The 26,224-nt window shown below is 47.6% G+C and overlaps 1 protein-coding gene across 10 annotated transcripts in view; it reads right to left on the bottom strand.

Annotated features, from left to right (window-relative positions):
- Positions 1-26,224, bottom strand: part of ZNF536 (zinc finger protein 536) — a 448,820-nt gene that overhangs the window by 307,326 nt on the left and 115,270 nt on the right. For all 10 annotated transcript variants that reach the window (XM_027516035.1, XM_027516032.1, XM_027516034.1 and 7 more), the window contains one exon: positions 22,633-22,748. The gene's annotated coding sequence lies outside the window, so the exon portion shown is untranslated. The remainder of the gene's footprint in view (positions 1-22,632; positions 22,749-26,224) is intronic.

Here is a 26,224-nt window from a genome sequence, read left to right on the forward strand (position 1 = left end):
CCCAGCCTCCTTTGATAGCTAACTAACTTCAAGAGCATCCAATAGGTGCTCTCTGTGGGCTGCGCTGAAATGGGGCTGGGGCGCCTGGGTAGATGAGTATCTGGTCTGCAGTCATGGGGGATCCAGGCGGGGAGGCACACATGTCCTGACCCCCTCTACCTCTGGAATGAGGCCCTTCTGCAGGGACCAAGCGGGGTGGGGTCTACAGACACAAATCCATGGTGGGGAAGACATACAGATGGAGGTTAGGACATGGGGAACCACCGACACCATCAATATATAGGTGCCTATCATGGGAAAGGGCTTCCCTGGTGGCTAAGATGGTAAAGAATCCATCTACAATGCAGGAGACCCAGGTTCAACCCCTGGGTCGGGAAGATGCCCTCAAGAAGGGAATGCCTACTCACTCCAGGTTTCTTGCCTGGAGAATTCCATGGACAGAGGAGACTGGCGGGCTATAGTCAGACACGATTAAGCACACATGAATGGTAGGGGAATGCCAGGTGTGGAGCACAGACACATGGCATGTGGCACTTTCTCAGGATCACTGGCCCACAAGGAAACCTAAGCATCCAAGGACCTGCTGGAGGGCAAGGAACTGAAGGAGGGGGCCACAGCGCCCACCCCCAGCCCCCAGGACACAAGTCCACACTCCAGCGGAGTCACACACACATGTATGCTCATGTACATACTGGTAGCTCAGCTGGCAAAGAATCTGCCTGCAATGCAGGAGACCTGGTTCAATCCCTGGGTTGGGAAGATTCCCCTGGAGAAGGGAATGGCTACCCACTCCACTATTCTTGCCTGGAGAATTCCATGGACAGAGGAGCCTGGCAGGCTACAGTCCAGGGGGCGAAAAGAGTTGGACACGACTGAGCGACTTCCACATCACTTCACATACACCCATATGCATGCTCTAATTCCCCACACTCATCACTCACACAGACACATACATTCAGCTCTCACATAGGCTATCTACATGCACAATTCTCAAGCACACACACAAGTATGTGTGCACACAGAATCATATTCATGTGCAAATATACATGTATCCACACATGAAAGACTTGAGAGTCCTTGGACAGCAAGGCGATCAACACTAAAGGACAGTCAATACTAAAGGAAATCACTGGAAGGACTGATGCTGAAACTGAAGTTCCATAGCTTTGGCCATCTGATGCAGGGCCGACTCATTGGAAAAGACCCTGATGGGGGGAAAGATTGAGGGCAGGAGAAGGGGATGACAGAGGATGAGATGGTTGGATGGCATCACTGACTCAATGGACATGAGTTTCAGCAAACTCCGGAACATAGTGAAGAGCAGGGAAGCCGGAGTTCTGCAGTTCATAGGGTCGAAAAAAGTCAGACACGACTGAGCAACTGAACAACCACCACCACACATGGACACGCATGCTTATCACATACACTCATGCGTGTGCAGACAGTTCTCACACATACTTACATGTACACCCACACTATCATTAGCACTGGTATACACCCATTCACACACACACATGATGGAAAGTCATACACACTCACATACATTCATTGACTCACGCCTCGGGTATACAGGCCCACACTCACATGTTCAGTCTCACACTTACACACGTCTTCAGGGCACACTCACGCATGGACACCCACCCACAGGTGCCCTCACACACAGGCACACATGCATATGCGCCAGGGCAGGTCCAAGACCCTCCCACGGGTGGGCTGGCAGCCCGGGGCAGTTTGGGGGTGAGCTCCTCGCAGAGGAGGCGAGCAGGTTGCAGGCCCCGGCGGGGCTGGAGCCCGAGGGTGGGCCCGGGCGGCCGGCGCGCGCTGGTGCCCTGCGCAGGTAGCGGTAGCGGGGCGCCCCCGCGCACCGGCCCGCCGGTGATTACTATGCGCCAGCAGCTGTCTCGGCGCAGTGACGGCGCCTCTAATTGATCTCATTATCTCCCCTCCGTAAGGTGAAGTGCGGCGCTCGGCGGGGCCCGGCCGGCTGGCAGGCGGCGGGCCGGCGGGGGCAGCGCTCGGCCCCGGGCTGCCGCACCACCGGGCGCGCAGCCAACGAACACGGGCGGCGGGCTGCCCTGTGGCCGGCTTCCGTCCCCGACGAGTGATTTCGCCAGGAAACAGCGCGGGCCCCGGCGGCGGCGGCGGCGGCCTCCGGCGTCCCTTTGTCACTCCCACCTTCTTTGGAAATTGTTAAGAACTAAGAACGCTGATCCGTCCTGTTTCCCCTCACCTTCTTCCCGCCCAGCCCGCGCGGCCCGAACTCCGAGGCGCTTCGCTCGGTCTGGAACCGACAACAGACGCTCCCCGGTGAGCCCTCTGCCCGGGCTGCCTGCGCCAGACCCGGCGCCCTTCCGGCTCGCGGGCACCGGGCACCGGGCCCCAGCCCGACCCGGGACCAGCCCTGCTCCTGCCCGCTCCCCTTTTCTCCCCCCCCCCCCCCCCCCCGCCCCGAGGCAAACTCTCCCTCACTGGAAGAGACAGTACAGAAGCAGCTCCAGGAGTTGCAGGAGGGGGAAAAAAGGAAACCCTCAGTTTGTTGTGTTTTCCTCGGGTTTGTTTTCTTGCCAAAAAAATGATCCCCCTTTGTCTTTACGCAAAAGAAGCAACGCGGGCACCTTCTGCTGGGCCCCGAGCCGGTGCCAACGTGCCTTTCTTAAGGGCAGCTTCTGTTCCCTTCTAGTCTCACCAGATATATTTTTAACATAAAAAACACTATATTTAATTGGTTATGGATCTCTGTTCTCTTAGCACTACTGGATATCACAGAAAAACACATTAGTACAGAGCAATTAGTGCGATGGCAGTAAACAACTAAAGCACTATTAAGCTGTGGGTGATAAATAGTATTACTTTTTATTTTTTACGGTGCCAGACTAAAAGATGGAGGAGATTTTAAAAATATATATATGTCCATTAATATTAATATAAAACGTAAATAACAGGTGTCTCCACTTCTTAAGGTACAATATATACTCAGCACTTCCCTCTATAGAGAGCATTTGTTTTTTTCAAGCAAAAAGATCTTTTTCTTTATACACTCAAGGACAGTATTTTGTATCTTCATGCACCCGGATATTTAAGCAGAAATATTTTTTTAATTGGAGTTATGGAGTCTGGTGAAATAATGCCCATACCTATGTCACCATTAAAAAATAAAAGCTTCCTTCCAATTGAAATATACTCCATCATTTCTATCTTTTCAAAGAGCGAATCAAGCATTCTGTGATAAATTGACTGCAGGCCAGGGCAAACAGGCCGGCGGTGGGTGGGCTGGGCCGGCGGGCTGCACCTTGCTCTAGGCCCATCCTCGCCCATGCCCGTGGCAGCCCAGGCCGCTCTCCCTCCGTGAGTGTAGATCATCCTCGCGGTTCTGGCACATCTTTTCCTCGGCATCTGATTAAGTTAACAATGTGCTGCTATTTGCATGCAGATTTGCCGGGGCTTTCTCTCCAGCTGCTCCCGGAGACTTGGTCTTTCTCTGCGTTGTGATAGCACAGCAGTCCCTAAATGCAATCTTTGTCAGACCCAGGTGTGCTCCCATTGAGGAAGCCTTCGTTCCAAGCAATTTTTCTTTCTGTAGCATTTATAAGGCGCTATTATAGTATAGCCACATCTGGAGGAAAATTCTCCTATTAATTATATACTTTTACCACTTGGAAGACAAATTCTAAAAGATACCAACATTTTTGTTGTTGTTGTTCTTATCTCTTTGACAGCCTGCGTTTTATTTTATTTTGTTTTGTTTTTCCAGGCATTTCAATATTTAAAGAGCCATTAACAGGGGGTGGGGGGGCGGTTGGGGGGATGGTTGGTGGGGGCGAATTTCTAGGAAAAGAGAAACAACAGACCTAAAATCTTAGTGTCAGCCCTGCCTTACCTCCGTCAGGTAAGTCTGAGCAAAGACACGAATTGAGGCGTCTCTGAGACTGTGGAATTGGACCTGGGACTCGGTACAGGGGCCAGCCAGGTGGAAAAGAGTTCTGTTCTGCTGGAATTTAAAAAAAAAAAAAAAAAAGCAAGTGCTATTAACCTTTAACCTCATCTGCTCCCAGGTGGACACTCACTCAAGCCACCTTAACACCAGACCATTTGATTCCTCCACATTGCAAAAGCAGAGCCAAACTGGATCATCGTGGTGGCCCAGATGCTGTATTTTCTTTGTGGGATGGGGGGTAATTTTTCAATCAGGTTTGAGGCAGATTAAAAGAAAAATCTGGAGCAAAGTATTCATTCTCGTTTTTCAGAAAGAGACAAGAAGAAGCTTTGCCCACAGAGTCTGAAAGTTACTTTAGAGCCAGATGGGGGTTTGAGGGTTTAATTTTTTTGGTTTGGTTTTAGTGCTGGTTTTTTTTTTTTTTTTTTTCTTTTTAAAATCTCTTTTGGTATAGTCAGATCAGATGATGATGGGGCGGGGTGGGGGGGGTGGATAAAATTAGTCTGAAATGTAGGAAAAGTTTTAACAACTGGATAGTCCCTATTTGAATTTATAACACATTTAAAGTGCTAGAAAATGTAATTTTTGATTCAAAAAATATTTTGGAAAGGGATATGCACTGCATAAACAAGAGTATGTGTGTTTAAGTGTCTTGTGCTGGGGAGACTGCAAATACACTTGCATAAAGAAAGCTGAATTACTTTGAAACCAGGGAAAATCCAAATGGAACCATTTTCACTTTTCAAGCCAAACTCTATCAGGTAAAAATCCAAGCAGGTTTTGGCCATTTAGTCCAGCTCCTGTGACAACAACACTGAAATTGTCTTCTCCTGCCTCCAAAGCTGGCATCAGAAAGAACCCAGGGTCATGTCCTGGCAGTACCAGGGGCAGCTCCCAGACAACCACTGCTCAACTTGGGTGAGCAGAAGATCACCCAAGAGGGGTCTGTCTCAGTCCTGCCTCTAAAGGCCCTAGTTACTGCTGCCAGCCACTGGCTGGCTCTACTCACTGATACTAACCCCTCTGCCTCAAAATGACCAATCATTTTTCACTCTGCAGCCAGCCACTGTCTGTGTGCAAACAGAAGTCAGAAAGGCCCTGCAATTAGAGTCTATCTTTGGGCCATGCTTCAGCCTCAGTTTCCTCAGCTCTGAAATGGGAAGAACAACCCCACCCCCACCCCAAAATGGGTATTAGGTGCATGAAGGACTGTGAATCAGGTTTAAAATATAGATGATTAAATAAGGGCAAAATTTACTGAGACTTTTTTTCTTTACGAATTAGTTCCTCCCCCTTCCTGCAGGGAAACAAGCAGCAGATTCTGGGCCACTGACACTTAAAAATCTATAGACTTTTAAAAAATATTTTTAGACAAATAATGCAAAAAGAAAGAACTGATTTTTTAATTTGACCCTTATTGGGCCACTTGCCTTTGAAATCCTCCTGCTTGCTGGCATCCCAGCCCCCCAGATACCCTCCTGCAAAAATAGAGCAGGGAGGCAGATGCAGTGATACTGGATTACATCACTGGATAGCATGTGGCATTGAGGGGAGAAAAAAATAAGAAAAGACAAATGACATTTTGCTGCTATAGTGTGCTATTTTAGTGGTGATGGCTTGACTTTTGGCCCAAATGCATATGCCAATGGCAAGGCTAACTCCAGGGACTCACAAAAAAGAATGTGTGTTCACAGCTGTACTGTACACCAATACAGATTACATGTTTTCAGTGTTGCGGCCACAACAGAATGCTAATTAACATACTGGAGTGATGAGAACGGCTGCAAGGGCCTTATTGTTCCATTATTTCATGAAGCCCAGCTGCCTTTGTTTATGTCACTTATCCTCTCGTGCCACAGGTTTTTACTCCAAAAATACTATCCCAATACAACGTTAATATTTAAAAAACAAAGAGGTGGCAGATTGTCATTTTTGTGTCAGTCTCAAACTGCAGAACTGTTAAGCTGTTCTGGTTCGGTATTTAGAAATAATTTAACAGCCATATTCAGACACTGCCTGCATTCTAACATAATGGCTGAATACTTGAACCAAGCAAATGCATAACTATCCTGACATCACTTATGAGATTTAGATTGGTCAGTTAATGGAAGTCTTTACCAGAATCAATACCATAACAGCTTCTTGAAATGAACGTGATTTTTTACACGGAGTGCTGCAAACAATAACTACAGAAATATACTACCTTTGTACCCGGCACAAAGAAGCTAAGATGCAAAATTAAGAAGCAATTACGTTTTTGCAAACTAATATTACAGTCGATTATTAAAAACAAACACTTTCAAAAATATGTACTTATCATTAAATAATTGGAGAGCATTAATATCCCCTGCACCTGATTAATCATTTTTTTACACTTTTTAATAGCTGTTTCACCTACTGGGTACATTATCAGGTTGCTATTAAGTATTGATATTGATGATTGATGTAATAATGATTAAATAAAAAGCCATATTTAGAGCTTGCTTTTTGGTAAATATTTTTTTTCATAATCCTCATTCAAAAGAATACTGTCTGCTGGCTAAATTCATTTTTTTTTCCTTTTGCCTGGATTGTGCATAAAAGTGACATTCTATAAAATACAGGTTTCCTCAAATAGTGTTCTACCAGCAATCTATACATACTACAGTAATTTGCAATCACGGTCAGGGAAAGCTGTTGGCTCAAGCCCAAAATGTTTATGGTGCATTGCTTCCCCAAAGAACAAAAACACCCTGGAGTTTTATTTCAGATTTCCCTAAATGCGCCTTTATTGACACCAGGTACAATAGTTGGGGAAATACGTAATGCCCCAGCACAGACGCCATCAACCAGGGTCATAAATTAAGTTAGAAAAGGTCTCCCCTAAAAAGTATAGCACTCCACTAATCAAAGCCACACTGTCGCTCAAGAACACGAAATCTTCCCCACAGCCAATTGAGTGAACAAGCCGGAGTTGCTTTTTAACGAGTTTAAATAGTAATCTCAGATAAATGGAGAACCGCTTGAAGTGTCTGTCTTCTAGAAGGCAGTAATGAGAGGATTTAGAGCATTCTACATCCCAAACTGCACAGAACCCAGAGAATGCCACAGGTGTGTCACCAGCGACGACAGAGTGCTTTCTCAGCTATGGCCATCCCCCCACTGTGGACACAACATAGATGTTTTTAATTGGATCCAGGAGCTAGCTAAATTATCCAACTGCTCTGTGCTTAAGCCCCCAGCTAGCTTATATACCAATAATAATAAACTTTCCATAATAGCTGCTCAGCCTATTACTGTTCTTTTTCTTTTTTTTTTTCTCTCTTACCTAAAAGTGGAACCACTTTATTCTAATTGCAGCCACTGAAGAAACTCCTGAATTGGTTTTTCCTAAAAAATTGCTCAAGAATTACAGATGGGATCCAGGTAAATAATATTCAATTACATATGCACATATCTTCATAGGGGAACTTGCTTATCCTATGGTACTGGAAGATAATAATATCATAATTCATCCTTTTGCAATTTGTTGGAGAATTTTCCCTCCTCCATTATGATGTTTATTTACCATGTCAAAATGACAGCCAGTCCCAACTGCACCCTGGGACAGGGATCCCAAAATATAGGGCTGCTCAGTCACTAGCTCCCACTTGCTACAGCCTCAGTTGACCCTCCGCATTTAACGCATACATGTGTAGTGGGCAAAAATAAAATGTAGGCCCTGTGCTGCCATTCTGAACATCAGAAAAGTGTTAGGTTTATAAATAGGAGATCAAAATCCCAGAGTGGGCAGAAATAATATCTTGAAACTAAATACATGGACCCACCATTTGGACACATTTTTAACAATCTTAATCCCACTTAAACTTTGTGAAAACTCTATTGAAAATTTAACCTTGTGCTCTGGAAGCTGAAACTGATAAAACTTAATAGCAACAAGGCAGTGAAACACTAATAAACTCATTACAGGTCACATAAATGGACTGTCTGCGGGGCTGCCAGACTGCACGCGTAAACGGCTTCAGTAGCAAGCGGCACAGGCAAGCAAGGTGGTGCGGACGTCATGTGGACAGTTGGAGGGAAAGGATTTGGTAGCACTTCACAATAAGTTTGCTAAATTTACTTGATTAGGCAGTTCATTTAGAAATTTCAGATGCTAATTATAGGTGGAGGCAGACAAGCTGATATGGAAGAATGAGTTTTCCCGAGGCCTGAAAGCCACATCAGGGCCACTCTTGCAGAATGGATTTCTGAGTCTTCAGAGCCCTTTCCACCCGACTCCCCTTCCCCAGGCAAGGTGAGTTGCTGAGGAGCCAGCTTCAACCAGGCCGCCTCTTTCAGATCCTCTGGCTTCTCCCAGCAGGATCCGTGGAATCACCCCCAGAGCTGGTGACCACCAGACGCTGACTGCATTCTGAGGACTCCTTGCTAAAATCCAGGGACACATATGCTCAGTTTGGCTTACATGATGACTTAAGAAAATCAAGTAAGGGTTTTAAACTTGTAAAAACTGGCTGAGTTTCATACGGAAATCCAGATTTCTGACCTCTTTAGAAAAATGCAAAGGTCTAGCAACACAGGTCCCATTGTCATGGACAACCACCCTAGTGTGCCTCTCCAAGTGGTCACCCCATGTTCATCGATGGGAATGCTCTCACCCCAGCAGCACTAGAGCTAGGCATCCCTAGCTAGCTCTACACCCAGCATCCAAAGGCTGCTGATGAGAGAAGCAGGAAGACACAATCCAGAGAAGCCTCCCCTAAGTGAAGCTGGAAGGCAGACAGGAGAATGTGACCTCACGTTCCAGGCCCTGTCCACCAGTCTCAACCAAAACATGGCTGCTGAGGCCAGTTCTGCCCTATGTGAGTCCCTGTTTGCAGAGGGCCAGGAAGTACACCCTTCTCCCTGCCATCAGGAGAAGAACAAGCCAATCCCAGAGGCACTGAAGCAGGGGACTAGAACAGAGGCTCTGCCCATAAGCTGCCCCAAACTCTTACAAGTCTGGGTGAGACAATCAGGAGCCAAGATCAGGTAACCAAAGACTAAGCAAACGGTGGAAAACTGGGCCAGACCCTGCATGAAGACTTTTACAACAAGAAGGAATCACCCCATTCTTGCCCTGGGGAGAATGACAATGAGGCTGGGACAGGCAGGAGGACAAGGAAGGTCTGGGCTAAAGACAGGAGGAGGGAGAGATGGAGGGGGGGTGTGGGTGGGGGGCAGAAAGACTGCCCACAGGGCTGTTACTGCCTGTGAGCAGTGGTGCAGGAGCCTGGGTCAGAGCCAGCTACCCTGGTCTGTTCTAGACGCTCCTACTCACTGTGCAGCTGGACCAGCATCATCAGCACTTCCTGGGACCTGGTTAAAAACGAGCAGCTTGGTCCCCCGGCCCCAGACCTCCTGAACCAAATCCACATTAAAGGCACTGATCTCTGTACCCAGCAGAGAAAGCTGCAGGGGCTTCTCCGGGGTCCCAGCCCCACACGCTTTGCCAGGCATGGGGTGTGTGAGCCTGAAAGGCAAGAGTCCCAGGACTCAAAGGTGCATTTCTATCAGAGGCATGTTCCCAGTCCACCCACCTGGATGATGTTCTTTTAGACCATCAATAAATATGGCTTCAGTAGTCAGATGATATTTAATTAGCATTAAACTCTTTTATTTCATGTAAGTTAGAGCTTTGCCTGAGACACTTCATTTGGAAAGTAACCTGGCACTCAAGATTAAAATGAAATATTAGCATGTCAGCGGGCACCTCATCATGGTGTTCTCCCCTCCAGCCCTCCAAGCCTGCAGGGGACAATATGGCACTGCTTCCAAAGCTCCCAACAGAAGGGATTTGACACGAGGGCTTTCAGAGCTGAGGGACATAGAAAAGGGACTATAGCCCCTAGGGAGTGAGACATGAAAAACTTATCAAAGTTGGAATCAAATACAGTTGCTTCCTTCTATCTGAATTTCCTCCCTGCCCCTCAGGCATCAAGCCTGCCCCTGCCTCACAGCCTTTACATGAGCTCTGCCCTCTGCCTTGCCCTTCAGAGCCTGGACCCAACGTCGCCATCCCAGAGGGGTCCCCCCTGACCCCTCAGCCTCAGCTTGTCCTGGTCTCTTTGCTTCATATGCCCCTGTTTCAGGACTCTGTGTGGCACTTGTCCCTACAGATCAGCTTCTGCTTTCTTCATCTATTTGTTTATCATCTGCCTTCTCCAACTAGAATATCAGCTTCATGAGGCCAGGGACTTGGTTTTGTTCTTTGCTATATTCCCAGCGCCTAAATTAGTGCCTGGCTCATCAACGAGGATGAAAGAAAGTGGGAGGTGGATTAGAAGAGAAGTGGATAGATAGATGAATGGATCAGTTGATAGATCAGAGGTGAGAGATACACAGATACAGAGAGGGACAGTGGATAGGATGGATGGATGGATGGATAGGTAGAGAGATACACACATCCACAGATAAACAGACTAAACTGACAAACTGGAAGACAGCTAGCTCAGTTGATGAGACTCTTTGGCCTTCAAAAAGTCAGAAAGCATGGCCCAACAACTGCCACAACATTGTCAGATGTCACCAGCACATATGTAAATGACAATCAGGGATTCTGAGGGCACGGTCATGAGAAAGAGGAGTCAGGAGGACTTGCTGGAGGGGCTGGGAACTGGGAAGACAGTGGCTTCATCGAGTAACTTGAACTGAATCCTAGGAACGTGGCTGGATGTAAACCTTCCAACAGGGCGACTCGCTGATCCCAAGGCTTGCTCGCCGACGTGCAAGATGATTTTAAGTGATAACCAAAAAAAGCCCTGCTCTTTCAAAAACAATTAATACTTAAATAATTATTTTATTATTTGATATGAGAAAACATATAATGGACACATTAGACCGGAGATTTCATAGAGATTATTATTTAGGACAGAGCTAAATATATTTAATTAAAAGAAGTGTGTCAAAAAAAAATTAAGTCTAGGAGTATGTGGTACTCGGTATGGTAAAAATCGAAAAAGGAGGTGTGTGCATGATGAAAGTGACAGACTTAGAACCAAGGAGTCATTCTGAGCATAAACTGTGCTCCCCCACCCCCCACCAGGGAGGGTCTGGGAAGGTTTCATTCACAGGCAGCCTTGCTCTCTGGAGCTGGTCCCCAGCTGGGCTGTCAGAGGCAGGTGTGGGCTTCACGGCCCTTCCTTGGATTTGTGGAAGTGGTAAGGATGTACCCAAGCACACCAGGCCGGCCCTGGGCACCCATCCCTGCTCTGCCAAAAGCTGTGAGGGAAGCAGGAGGGACTCCAGAAAGAAATCATGGCCCTGCCTCTGTCAGGGGCAGCCACAGCAGCTCCAATAAGTCACCCCCTTCTGAAGGAGAAAGAGAAGGAGGAAAGGAGGGGAAGGAAGCAGGCGAAAGAGAGAAAGGAGGGCAGGGGAGAGAGAGGGAGGGATGGAAGGGAGGGGGAAACAGAGGGAGAAGGGTAGGGAGGGGGCAGGGAGGGAAAAAGGAAGGGGGCAGGGAGGGAGAGAGAGAGCTCGCCAGGGAGACAGGCTATCTAAAGACCAAATGCTGGCTAAAGTCCTTATCAGGAAGAAAAATTTTTAAATGCATAAACTCTATTTATACCCTGAATAAACAAGATAATTATGTGTTCATTTTATAAGTTGTGCCTTGATTTCAAGATCACCAGTGGCCATGAATGTTTGGATTTCATATAAGCATGTTTAAAAGCCATGGGTCTCGACCCTCCGACCAGGAAGCTAAGCTTAGTCAACACTTTCACACTGTGATCAAGGCGTAAAGCAGAGAGTTGAACAAACTAACATTTCACTCTTGGAATTGAAGTATAAGCAGAAGAACTGATGAATCTGCTAATTGTTCCATTGTTCTCATCTGCTCTCGACATTGGCATATACCCCTTGTGTAACCCAAAGTACATCTTTTGTATACATATGAAAAGAAAAATGAGGATGACCCTGATGAATACAAAGTGTGTGTGGGGGGGAGGGGGGCAGGTTAAAGGGCAATCCCTTTTTTATTATTCTTTTAAAGGCCAACGTGCTGTGCACAGTTCTCAGCTCTGGCTTGAGATGTGAGCAACGCACCTATAGCTGAGCACTAGAGCGGGCCAGGCAGCCTGGACACCCACCCAGAGCTGTCACTGGGGTGCCTCCCTCTCTGAGGACACTGTGAGCCCCAACTAAGAGAAGGGCAGGGTCCAGTTCTAGTCTCCCTGCCTACTCCCGTGCCCACTGCCCCAGGTCAGTGTCATAGTGTACATGGTCTTCCCCACGCTCATTTCTGCACTGTGTCCCGGCTCATCGTGAATACTCTTACCCGGCAGGCAGCCTTCACATTGAGCTCTGACTCACACCTTCACTCACACTGACTTACATCCCAAGTCCCAACAAAACGGGGCTATTTGTCACCCCAACACCAAGCCCACCCCCAGTTTTCCCACATCTCCCCCTTTCCTGCCCCACACCTGGAATGGGCACCTTAGCCCCTCCAGATACGCCCCTCCCCCCAGGCCCAAATGCATCTGGCAAGTCCCCACCGTCTGCAAATAACTTCTCTCTGGTCTTCCCCTCGCCTCAGCTTATGAAAATCTTCCTGGTCCCCAAGAAGTGCCAACTTCTCCATGAAGTTCCTCCTGAGCCACAAGAAGGGTTTGGTTTTCCTTTCCTAAAATGATCTGCAGTGCTGAGCACAGAGAAGGCCCACAACCATCATTAGCTCCCTTATCGCTGGTCAGCATCTTATTCCTATTGCTCTGATCAACTGGTCCCTCCCCAAGTCTGTATGCATGGCTCTCTCTTGAATCTCTGTGGTGGCCCAAGCCACATGCCCTTCGTGACTGGCACCCTGTGCAACCTCTCTGCTCTGTATTTGTACCCACGGGTTGCTTAGGATGGTGGCAGGGCTCTTGCATTCTGTTGACTGTAATGAAGGATCACACTCCTTACCTCCCTTTAGGACCAGTGTGAGTGAATTCTCGGGGACGGGCCTTGGAGCCCTGCTAACTTGCAGCCCTGAACAGAGCTGCCTCCTGGGGAAGCAGTGAGCTTGAGGACCCTCCAGGCCCAAATGCACACCTGCCCACAGGCCAGCTTCCCAGAAAAGCTGGACTCTGAAGGATTCTCCTCCACCGCAGCCCCAACCTCACCAGGTAATAGATGGCCTGTGGAGGCACCAAGACCAAACCAAGTTTTTAGTTGATTTCAACCCCCCTATTTCTCTCTGACTCTAAAACAAGAACCAATAATGGCCAAAGAGTACATTTTAAGGGGAATGAAAGCATAATTTGGCCTTGCTGAAGGTTAAACCTCAAATACAGAACTTATTTTAAAATTCTATTTCAACTGCCCTCCTAAAAGCAGAAAGGGCAGTGGCTCTTGGCCTGTGTATCTTTCTTCAAGGCCCTGGATCCTTTTAGCCCAACTTCACTAAGATGGAGCCGTTGTGAAGATCATCCCAGACTATGAGAGCCAGCACCACTGCGTGACAATTGATGGCATACGCACACACACATGCACAAATACACATATACACACACACACGCCTGGTCTCCCCCATAGGTTACAAATACGGGGAGATACAGAAGGAAAAACAAGACTTTCCACCACCCCCGCTTTCTCTACCACATGGTCTGTACCTCGCACATAAAGACCATCTGGGTCAGTGAAAGAGAAAATTCATTTTTTGTCCCTTTCTTACTGATAACACACCATTACGTATACAGATATTTAATTCTTACGTAAAGTTAAAAGGTTTGTGTTCATTCTACTTTTTTTGTGCGGAATCTTCCTTTTTAATTTTAATCAGAGTACCTCAAAACAAAGACAATACAAGCAACACTGCAAAACCATCAAAATAAATAACTATTCTCGACTTTTTTCACCCTTTTCAGAAGGAAGAAAAGGAACCAGTGATGGGACTACAGAAAGGAAAAACATCCCCCTTAGAAAGCGGCCTTTTCCTCAGTTTACCGCAGTGCTCAGAGAGAGGGAGAGAGAACCCAGGTTCTAGAAAGGGCAGGCTTGGTAAAGAAAACTTCCCACTGAAAGAGTCCTGGAGTAGCCGGGGCAAGATGGGCATGGCCAGCCCACCCAGGACCTCAGTCTGCAGGCCTGGACTCAGAAGCAGCAGGGAAGCAGCTGGAACATCTTCCCGTGGGCAGTAGATCTGGGCCTGCCTGGAGTCTCTGTGCTTCCCTGGGCCAAGCACAGTACTCCCTGCAGACCGCCTTTACAAGAGCGCCCTGGATACCTGCCTGCCTGGCTTCTAGGACAGGCACCCCTCTGCTCCGCAGGAGTCAGAGAACACTTAGCTCCAGGGCCCTCCTGAGCTTGGCAGCTCACATACCTGGGATGCGCTGTGGTCAAGGGGAGACCAGTATGGACGACAGTGAACTTGAACTTTTCTGAACTGAGCCCCAACCCGGATCCCTCTTACTGCGCTTCTTCAGCCGCCCAAGCCACACCGTGTGGGACAGACCAACGTCCACAGAAGGCCAGCAGAAACAAGCGAGGCACATTGGGTTAACACGCCACTTTTTTTTTTTTTTTAACTTTTGTGGTGTCTATTTGCAAAGCTGACCTAATGCACAGCCTCACAGCTCTCAACCTCTGAAGGGCCAAGAGGGACACAGGAGGCTTTGTCTGGTGGCAAACAAAGGCCAAGTCATGGCAGAGTGGACCCTGAGGTGACGTGGGCCGCCCGCCCCCCACGAGGACGCCTGCCCTGCAAGGCCACTCGCCGGGCAAATTCAGAGGCAAGAGGCAGAAGGGGATGCGTGGCCAGCCTCAGCCTGGTCCCCACTCTGGGGAAGGGCTCACTCCAAGGGCTCGTCCCAAACCCAGGGAGAGCAGCCCTTCTTTGTCCCACCAGCTGGCACAAAAAGAAGAAATCCGGAAAGAAAGATCAAAATCACGTTCTGAACCTTAATTGACACCGGTCATTTTGACTTCACTAGGCCTCTCCCCTGACTCCCTCCTCCCAGAGGAAAACCCCCCCAAAAGGTCTTTCCATTGTAACCTGGCTGCAGAGCAGAAAATGCCATTATTAGTTCCATAAACTAATCAAGCGCCATTAGAGGGAAAGAATACGACATGAAGCTTTTGTTTTCAGATATGAAAGAAAGAAAGAAAGAAAAAAAGAGAGAGGGAGAGAGAAAGAAGAAAAGAAAACCCATCAGCAGCAGGAAAATCAGAAGGAAGGGGAAACGTCACCCAGACACCAGGGAGGCGGCTCAGGCTGCTGCCGGATGGCAAGAAGGGTTAAATTTATGTTCCATTACAAGTCCCCTTTTTTTGGTTTCATCTTCTCAGTAAAACACATAACTTAAAATGAAATCAAATATTAAAAATGACAGACTATATAAGTGCTGTGAGTAACTTCAGGTCACGGAGGGAGGGAAAAGCCGGCAAGTTGTCAGGCACTATCTGTCAGAGTGAATTAGAAACAATCAACAGAGACTGAAAGGGAAGGTGATTGTTATTAAGCAGCGGGGCTGTGAGCAGGCTCCCCAGATGTGGTCATGCATATAAAGGACAGGAAACAGCAGTTTAATTCAGGAAGCCCTGGCGAACAGGGCAGCAGAGAGGAGAAAAGTCCTTTGTCGCTAATAAGCTGGAAGTTACTTTGATAACAGCAGGGTTAGACTCGAGAATAAAACACATTTCTTTCACTACCACACACCATTAATATCACAGAAATGTGGTCGGAAGAAATGCCTGGCTCAGACGGATTAGCCACTGGCCTCCCCAGCAGCCGCCCGGGGAAAGCCAGACCCGGGTCCCCTTCCCCTTCCAGGGCCAGGCTCTCTCTGACCATGACCACCTCGGACCGACTGTCATATGTCAGCAATGTCATATGACCAAAGAGAATAACGATAGTATTTCATTATTTCCCAGTGTCAGGCCCTCTCGTTGCTGTGGCCTGTGGGGAAGGTGCGAGCCCGGTAAACAGCCTGGATATAATGAAGTCCATGTATGCGGCAACGACAAACAATTTTATATGCAGACAAGGCCCGATTTCATAAGAAATTACTTATGCAGGCGTTCTGCAATTATCCTGTGATACTTTCAGGCAACAGTCTGACAGCAGTTGTGCAAACAATAAAGGGATTACAGAAATAAAAACAAATAATATTACACACACAGAAACTCCATGTTGCATGTGGACGAGTGAAGGGAGTGTACAAGGATGAGTGGGAGCCAGGCAGGGGCCAACAGGAAGTGAGGTCCGGAGACCAGCGACCCCTTCCCAGCACACAGACAGTCCTGATGCAGAGCGTCCTGATGGAACCACCACAGGCAGATGTACGGGATCTTCCCCCATCGCAGGGGATGCTGGCCCACCCGCCAGCCTCTCAGGGCAGCTGAGGACCTGGGCCACCTTTGCAGGATAGAGCAGAGTCAGGGACCCGGACAGGCACTGGGCGGGCCGAGTGGCCTTGCCATGTCTCTCCCACACCAGGTGGCCTCTCAGGATAAAAGAATCTTCTTGCGCTTCTTCCCAAGGTCAACACAGGCCACCCATGTCCAGTGGCAGCCAGAGTTTCCGGTCAGCTAGGTGAAGCGTCAGGACCACCCCATTTCAAACACAGGTGAGCAGAGTGAGTGGATCGGCTATGCACGAGGACTAAGTCGGGACTCTGAGGGAGCCACGGCGTGTGCCCACGCAGCCCCACAACTGGCATGAGGAGGGGTCATCCTATCACCCGCTCCCTGGGGGCAGAATCCCACGCCATGCATCACCCTGTCCCCATATCAGACACGGGTAGGTACCCTATAACTCAGGTGTTGGGGAGGCACAGAGTGAGGTGGGATGGGGAGGCCTGCAGACGGGGATCCTGGCCACCTTTCCCGGAAGGTGGGTGTTCCCACTGCTGCACCTCTTGCTGGCATCAGCCCACCCCATGTAACCAAGGACCTCCCAGGCCTCTCTGCAGGGAGAGAATGGCACTGCAAATGTCACCTTCCTTTCCCACTGCCTGTGTTTCTGGAGGCTGGGCTGGGCTGCGGGCAGCTCAGGTCAGCCCTGGCCGGGTCTCATCGCATGCCCGCTGTATGTATGAGCCTGTGCTCAGCAGAGCTCTGCTTGGTCCACAGAAACACTTGTGTTTGATAAGTTGCCAACATTGGAGGAAAAGAACTCGTTTTTTTAAACTTTTTTCCTTAAGAACTATGAAGACCTGGGAAAATTCAGCCCACATTTCCAAGTGCAGCTGATGAGAGTTGAGTGGCCCCCTGCAATGGGATCAGCTCTCCCCCACCCACTCGGCACACATCCAGCTTCCTGCATTTCCCACCTGGACCCTGAAGTGGGGTTTAGGAGAACTCCCTAGAGAGAGACGCCCAGGCTGGGCCAAAACCTGTCTAGGTGCCTTCTGACAACACACTCTGGGGCAGAGTCCAAGCTCTCCCCTGGCCAGGCTGCCTTCAGCACTGACCACCTTTGTCCAAAACCCTAAGCATCTTGTATCCCTAAAACAAGCCTACTGGAATACCTGCAGGGCACCTTCAAGTTACCTGTGCAGGTATAAGGAACTCATAACCAGAGTCCTGGCCTCGTTGTGTCCTGGGTGTTGACATAAATCATACTAGGCAGGCCTTGGGCTTTGCAATCCCTGCATTCCAGAAAATTTGGAAAGAAATGTGCATTTGCTATATATTGAGTTTGCTGAAACCAAGGTGCAGCAAATTCTAATAAATACAATATGCAGAGGTGAGGGGTTAGTCCATCGATACATCAGTGAATGACTGCAGACCACTCGCAGCATGCCAGGACTGTCCTGGGAGCTGTGCAAGCTCCCAAGGTGACCAGGACACCAGCCCTTCCCCCTTCTGGTGCCTTCTTTCAGCCAAGAAGGTCCCTGGAGCTGTCTAGAACTGCCTGAGGGATGGCCTTTTGTGCCCAGGTGAGAATGACTCTGCCCATGGCTCGCTGTGTGGTCTTGAGCAAATCCCTTGCCCTCTCTAGACCCCAGTCCCTTCACCTAGAAAATAAAGGTACGTTTGATAGCAACAGTTTCTGCTAGCCCTAGGGGTCTATGGATCTAGGAGTTACCTAGAATTTCTGTTAAACAGAGTCCTGTTTAACAATAGCACCTGTACTACCCAAGGGAAAAGATGCCTAAACCGTAACCACCAAGAATCTTCAAACTCATTCAACAGGTTATTAGATGACCCACAAATCAGCACTGACAAAGAAGTGATCGCTATCAGTTTGGAGTTAACACTTCCTGGTAGTGAATGGAGCATGTTTACACTTCCCTGAGGCCTGCACAGACAGGCAAACCTGATCAAAGGGAGCCCTAAAGGCTTCCACTTGCATCTGCCCGAGCCCACAGCTGTGGAGGCTCAGCTGGGTCCAGTTGTTGTTTAGTCGCTCAGTTGTGTCTGACTCTTTCTTGACCCCATGGACTGTAGCCCACCAGGCTCCTCTGTCCATGGGATTCCCCAGGCAAGAATACTGGAGTGGGTTGCCATTTCCTTCTCCAGTGGATCTTCCCAACCCAGGTACTGAATGTGCATCTCCTGCATTGCAGGCAGATTCTTTACCACTGAGCCACCTAGGAAGCCCAGAAGAGGAGCCAAAGGCACTGTCACGAATCACAGTGACCCCCATGCAACTGGCCACTTTTCCTATACCCACGGTCCCTGAAATTCCTGACTCCCAGTTTTACACTAGTCACAAGGCCATCCCTCTTGGTAGAAAATCGAGGCCACAGCAAACAACCCACCAAGACTTGGTCCAAGTCACTCGCAGAATTCTGGCTCTAGGAGCATTCCCACACCTGGAAAGGGGGGTTTCTCAAGACATGCTCTTTGGTTAAAAGCAGCTTAAAAGTAAAAGAAAGGCAATAGTCCTTGTCATGGTCTACAAAGGCATGTCTATCCAGGCCCTCCAACCCACCCACCCTCTCCCCAGAGCTCATGTCCTCCAGCCTCGATGGCCTCCACTTTGTCCCCCACGCATACTGGCTTCTTCCGCACCACAGGACCTTTGCACATGCCGCTCCCCCTGCCAGGAATGCTCTTCCTCCAGACCTGCACTGGCTGGCTCCCCCATGTCCTTCAGATCTCTCATTTCCAACGTGCCTTCCATAGGAGGGCCATCCCTCACCCTCCAAGTACAGACACGCCCCCTCCCCCTGTGTCACCCCAAACGTCATTTCCTCATGGCACATATCAGTCTCTGACATCATCTTATCCATGGCTGTCTTGTTTACTGTGCCCTAGCCCCGGTCTTGTCCAAGACTATACCCAGGGCCGCTCTGTAGCCAAGGGATCATGTTCCGAGATCAGAAAGAAGCACGAGCAAACCTTCACCTCGCCATCCAGCAGCTGCATGGCCTGGGGGAAGCCACTCAACTTCTCTGACCTCAGTTTCCACATCTGGAAAATGGAACCAATAAGATCATCTACCTGCAATGGAATTGATGAGTATTAAGATAACCCCAAGAAACTCTTGTAGTTCACTCTACCTTCCCTCTGGAGTTAAAATTATCTCTGACTTTCTTTTTCTCTCAGGCAAAATGAGAGTACTGGGATCTTTCTTTCCTACCTCATCGCTGCATACTGAGGAGTTTGCAGGGATCCTTACCTCCATGAGCCTGGAGAGCTCCCGGTGAAGATCAAACACGACGCAAAGCCCCACACACATATGCAGGGCTTATCATCATTATCACACAGAAATTACAATTATTCACTCCCTCCTCTGTGCTCCCAAAGTACCGCTCCTGCAGCATTTAACTAAGGTAATTACTACTGCTGCGGGAAGGCTGTTGACTCACACGTCTGCACCAGGACACGGAGCTGCCTCGGGACAGCACCCTGAATCCAGGGTCCTAAATGTGCCTCGGGGACAGCAGGAGCCACTCTGTGTCTGATGGAGAGAAGGTCTTATGGTCTCTGAGGGCCAATTCCTTCTAGAGGTTGCTGGGCCTCAAGACCGAGAATGGGGTCTTTGAAGGTAAAGCTGTGGAAGGCTGGACGGCCACACCACCAGGCTCTGCCTCCATTCCTTGCTGGGATCGCTCTGGAAAGCCATGTTGTGGCAGGACAGTAAATCATTTTCTGATGTGTATGAGGGATTCAGTTAGCATTAGATTGCTTAGCTGCTGCTGCTGCTAAGTCGCTTCAGTTGTGTCCGACTCTGTGCGACCCCATAGACTGCAGCCCACCAGGCTCCTCCGTCTCTGGGATTCTGCAGGCAAGAACAATGGAGTGGGTTGCCATTTCCTTTCCCAATGCATGAAAGTGAAAAGTGAAAGTGAAGTCGCTCAGTCATGTTCGACTCTTAGGGACTCCATGAACTGCAGCCTATCAGGCTTCTCCATCCATGGGATTTTCCAGGTAAGAGTACTGGAGTGGGGTGCCATTGCCTTCTCCAATTGCTTAGGGTTTCTATGTAATGGTGCTTTGGTCATCCCAAAGCTGTACTTTTATAGTATTTGACTTTAAAAATTCAAGTGTCTATTTCAAAGTATGGGGAGGGCATTGGTGGAGATGAATGGGAGTAAGATTTCCCCCAACAAGTACCTTCAGAAGTCCAGAAATTTCTCAACTGGCTCATCATAATTTCAGGCTCAAGGGTCTGAGAATCCTGTGTGCTGAGGAATCAGCAAAAAGCAAGAAAGGAGATGCCCACATGCCTTCTGCTTGTTTTGAAAGCCTGTCCCCTTTCTTGGTCTCTGGAGCACAGAATTTGCTCTTGGAGACAAAATTCTAACTCTACTCCAGTTCACATGACCCCAGATTATTACAAGATGTACATTTTCCATGAAGGAAACTCTCCCCACCTGCTCATGACCAATCCCAAGAATAGCACATCATCTTTCTTCATCTTCTATGAGGTCCAGAGTACACCAAGCGATCAGCTTCTCAAAACCTGTGCCCTGGTGGCAGGAAACCTGGTGAGCCCAGGGCCTCCGCCTACTCTATAGGGTCTCAGGGGCCATGTGCAGGATGGCATGGCTCATTCACAGAAGACCAAGTCAGTCCAGCTCCTGCCCTCGGGCGCCCCTTCTCATCCTGGCCTGGGTCAAGGGGAAAAGGCAGCATTCTGGCAGTGCCTCCTTGCCACCTCAAAAGCCACAGGACATGGAATGTTCCAGAGCAACCACAGCAGGATTGGGGGTGGGGGTGGGGGTGGGGGGAAAGCCCCACCCACCACCTTCCCTACCTGAGGCCCTTGGCAGTGATCCTAAGCTGGGCCTTCAGAAACTGTGAGCATCCAGGCGGCAGAATCACTACCATCAATGTAGCAGCTAAATATTGTAAGACTCCTAACTCCCCCATCTGTGTTTTGCCTCCCAAGAGGGAAAATAGTCTTCACAGACATTCCCTGATCTGGCAGGCAAATTCTAAACCTTACTGGCAACCGCAGGCTTGTTTTCCCAACCAAACAGCTATGAAACCAAAAATTGTTCTGCCTGCGTTATGCTGAGGAGGGAAGTAGCCAAACAGTTCAGTCTGGAGGCTCGGGAAGCCCGCGGCCGCCTCCATCGCCAGAGCAGACCGGGTGCTAGAGCGTCGCGGAGCCGCTGCCCGCCTGCCTGCCTGCCGTCCGCTGGGGGAAGCTACAACTGAGGAGGGAAGTAGCCAAACAGTTCAGTCTGGAGGCTCGGGAAGCCCGCGGCCGCCTCCATCGCCAGAGCAGACCGGGTGCTAGAGCGTCGCGGAGCCGCTGCCCGCCTGCCTGCCTGCCGTCCGCTGGGGGAAGCTACAACTGCCGGTATTCGCTGCTCCTTTTCTTAACACGGAATACACCCACCAAGAAGCTGACGGAAAACACGCACCACAGTGTGAAATCAACACTTTCTAACTCAAAGAAAGGGGGTTAAAAAAAAAAAGAAGGGAAAACTCCCAACCCTTTGGCTACAGATACTTCCTCCTACGAGATTCCATGAAGTGATGGCACCACCATGGCCCCGGGCCCTGCCACTGAGCCAACCTTATCTCCCCAGCCCCTCACTTCCCATTTTACGGTATTTCCCCACATTTTTTCCTAGCCCTTCTCAATCTTAATACCGGAACTCTGCACCTGTGCAATTGCTAATAAACCAAATCTGATGATAACCATGGAAGCCTAATTGATAGGGGCCTTTATCGACTGGCCTTGATGTCTATCTGAGGTTCTCAACAGCCAAGATTTAAATGTTTCATTTTATTTTTAACTTTCACTTTTCCACATTTCAGCAATGTCAGGCAAAGAGGTATGGTTTTACTATCAGAAAGAATCATGGTGCAGAATAATTTATGACTTCAGCTTGGGCTTTCAGAAAAGCTATTTCAAATCTTCACTTTGATTTGGTTGTATCAAAACTACTCAAAATAACAGCAGCACTTTCTTGGAACCAGAATATGTTAGCAGCACCTCAGGACTGCGTACTGAAGCCTCGTATTTATCCCAGAAGAAAACTTGAGAAAGGAGTTAAGCCACAGAGAAGAAAATAACATTTTTTCATGATTCTTTTGTTCCCCCTCCCCACCCAAAGCACTAAGGAATCCCTCCCCAATGGTGAGTGGTCCTGCCAGTTATGGCTCTCCCAGAGCTATGGGCAGGTAGAGGAGTCCTACCTGGGTGGGGCAGAGGCTGGGAGGAAGCCCCTGGCCAGGGACAGGGAGAGGGGCCATTTGGTTGGGATTTGTGTTAGGTCAACACGACAAAGCAGGAGGAAATGATGTGTGTCCAGGGCAAAGAGTTCCAACATCGTAAGACTTACCTTAGCAGCTTAACTGCATACTTGTCTTAAGGACTGTCAGTCTGGTGAGAAAATACCCCAGAAAGGATGCAGCTGATCCAGGCACTGACAGATTGCCAGAGGGGCGTCCCAGTTCCCTATCACAAAAGGAAATATAGAAAGAAATGATGTAAAGTGAAATGTAACAAATTCACCAAATCACAGCAATATGCAGAGGTCAAGGAAATTCAACTGAAAAGGTTAAAGATGAAATCAAATCCGGTGTACGAGAATGAAAATCTATCCCAATGCAAGGCCACCGGTGACGTGCTGTAGACAAGAAGCTAAATACTGCCTAGCACTGGGATCTTTCATTTTCATCAGATCAATAAAAGCTTATATTTATCAGGATTCCAAGCAGCTGCCACTTCTGACAACCTCCACTTTATTTTCTCACTCCTTGCGCTGTATCAGGGCAAAGAGGAGAGGAGAAGCAGCTTTTAATGCTATTTACACCTGAAGACACAATTCCATTAAGAGGTCCTGTTTTGTTAAAGAAACAGGGAATGATATGATTATATTGGCAGGAGCGGGAAGTCTCTTTGTTCTTCCCCCCATGTTTTCCCCTTTGCAATCCAGACCCAGCACGAAGATTTCCTGACATGAAGTCCATGTGTGAGCACTTTTTTGTTCAAACTTACCATTTACAAAGGGAGAAAGGCTTTCTGCTAAAACAGTTACCACTCTAATCATCTGTACAACAATATTTGCTATCAGGCATTCTAAATAGATTATCACCAGTCCATCTGCGTCATTATTGATTTATAAGGTTCTAAGCAGCTTTAGAATGGAAGCTTTCCCACTGAAGGGTTTCTTGTATAAATCAGAGCCGTGCTCAAATATAGCAGCCATCACTCAAGATATTGTTCTTAAAATCATAACAAGACGGAGAAAATGATACATCGCGTGTAATATACTGATCCAAACTGATATGCAAATCTTGTTTTTTAAATATATTACTTGAGTAAAAAGAGGCATCATTAACATATGAATGCTATATGCAAATGATAGTGACAGAGCAGATGTTGGCGCATGTAATTGACCTATATGTGAATTGCATCAGAACCCTTAACTCTATTAATTCACTACCCAGTAACTAGATATTGTCCAAAAAGTACATTCTTTGAAACCATATACTGGAAGCAAAGCTGACAGGCTTCCAAGGATTCTGAAACAAGGTCACTGTCACTATTTTGCTGTCATCTGCATTCCCCTTCTTATAGATGACATCATCACGGGGCCATGTAAATCGATCACTTAATAGCATTTAGAAAATACTGCAGTGGGGAACAGGTTATAAAAAAAAAAAAATGCCCCAGTTTTATTCTTTTTCTTGGCAGAAATGTCATCCCTCTTAAACTGAGGGTTTGTGCATGAGTGCACTGTGAAACACACAGATGCCATTTTATTCCCCGTCTTTATTTTTCCACTTCTTCTCAGAATGACATTAAATTGTATTAAATAGCCTTTTGTCCACAGGGCACAGACCACCCCGCATATGATAATGTATTAATGCCCCACGTTCCAGCCACTGAGCTGAAACATTCTGAGACTTGGAGGATAAGTATGAAGCACCATTGTGTGTATAGCCTGCTAACAACTGTGACACATACTAATAGAAACATACCTAATAAATTACTGCTTTCAGGTCTAGCAAGCTGACATTTCTCTGCAAGGGACAATTTTATATTTGTGGCACAGAACAAAATTGCTTCATATGAAGCCACTGTGGATTAGCATAAAAATTAACACTTAAATTTCAGCTTATTTTCCACCCTCTCCTCCTGCCACAACAATCAATTCCTCTTATAAATCTGATTAGATTTTATGATGCTTATTATTCAGAGCATGTCTCAACACAGCATTCACAGGCTTGAAGACTATTTGTTTAAATAGAAAAAAGAAGCAGATAAATCTATAGGTATTTTTTATTACCCCATTCCCCACCAGTTTCTTTCTCATATTGTAACATCAGTAATTGATTGCACACATTAATTAACATGTAAGGTAGAAATTCTGCATTATGCATGATTTATTTTCCTATCTGGTGAGTAGGTTTGTCTGCTGCCCTTGTGTTTCTAGGACATTGGGCTCGATTCTGGTCCAGACATAAATGCCAATGCTCATTCCCCCTGAAAGTTATTAATGTCAGATATGAAATGAGATTTTTGATTTCACCTGCTTACTAATCCACAAAAGCTGTTTTGAGTGATGCAGGCTTAAACGCCAAAATTTGAAATGATATATTGCTATATCTGATAACATGCAAATATGTTCATTAGACATAATTTAGCAGGAGAGAATAGCAACACTTTTATAACTAGTCTAGGTCAAAAATGGTTGTTAATTAAACAAGTCATGAAAAATGGCATTACAAGGAGACTGTCCAGCAGACACCCGACTTTCTAACGATATGCCACTGATAGGTACCCAATGCTTTTCACTAAAACGGAGGGGGAAGAAAACTTTCTGAGCATTTCACATAACCTACAGCAATGTTAACAAAACTATGCCCACATTAAGACCCTCAAATTGGTCACAAATTCTTCTTAGTTTTTAATGGTAACACACTACACTTCTCCATTTGAAGATGCGATTTCACTTTCTGTCTTAGTGGCTTAAGGTGATTTATAAGGTTGACTCCTTCACAAATAAACCAGAAAAGAAATTAATATTATATCCGGCCATGCTGCTGGCTGCCCTGCGTGTTTATGGCTGTGTATTCTAAATCAAGTAGAGCAATACGCAAAAGGATGCTTGGACGATGAGGGCGGCGCCAGGGCTGAGGTGGACGGCAGACAAAGGCACAGGAGGAACCTGCAGGTGGACCTTCTCTTTCCTGTGGTCCTCCTCAAGTGAAGGCTCCTGTTACCTAGGGGACCAGGTACAGGAGGAACTCTTGATTGGTCATGAGTTGACATTCAACATGGGCAGGGTTCTGATACGCAGGTCAAACTGACCACCCGAGCTTGTCTTCTTGGGGTGAGGCTTCGTAAATACCTGGGGGAAGGAGAGTATCTCAGGAGTTAAGTACACAGTCTAAAGGAGGGTAGGAGGAGTTTCCAACTGGCCACCCACCCATGCCACCTTCCATCAGAGAGGAAAGTATTCATAGAGCAGTTAAGGCTCAACACACCATCTAGAGCCAACTGGTACTGGTCGATGCTCTACTTAACAAAAGCGTCCTTCCTTGCAGCCAGACACTGAAAACACAGTCTGGAAAGCAGAAAGGGCATGTATATGCATTGGGAGTCATGTAAAATAAGGAAGGCTGAGTGCAAGAGCAAATGACCATCTCAACAAACCAAGAGAAGTTCACATTTAAGCCATGGAAGCAATTAATCTATATTCCCGACACCAACTCAGAGCTTGATGGAAAAGTGATTTCTAATCCTCACTTATCTGGTGGAGGCAGGTCCTTCCCCAAATACTTCGTGTCCAGGTGTAAAACATTCTCATTCTTAGCCTGGCTCGCGGTCAATGTTACTACTATTGCTAGGACTCACACCTTATCTTTGACTATGTTTTGTGGTTCTATACTTTCAAATCCAGAATCTTAAAATAAGCGTCATAG

This window comes from Bos indicus x Bos taurus, chromosome 18 (genome assembly GCF_003369695.1).
Source record: "Bos indicus x Bos taurus breed Angus x Brahman F1 hybrid chromosome 18, Bos_hybrid_MaternalHap_v2.0, whole genome shotgun sequence".
Taxonomy (NCBI): Eukaryota; Metazoa; Chordata; class Mammalia; order Artiodactyla; family Bovidae; genus Bos; species Bos indicus x Bos taurus.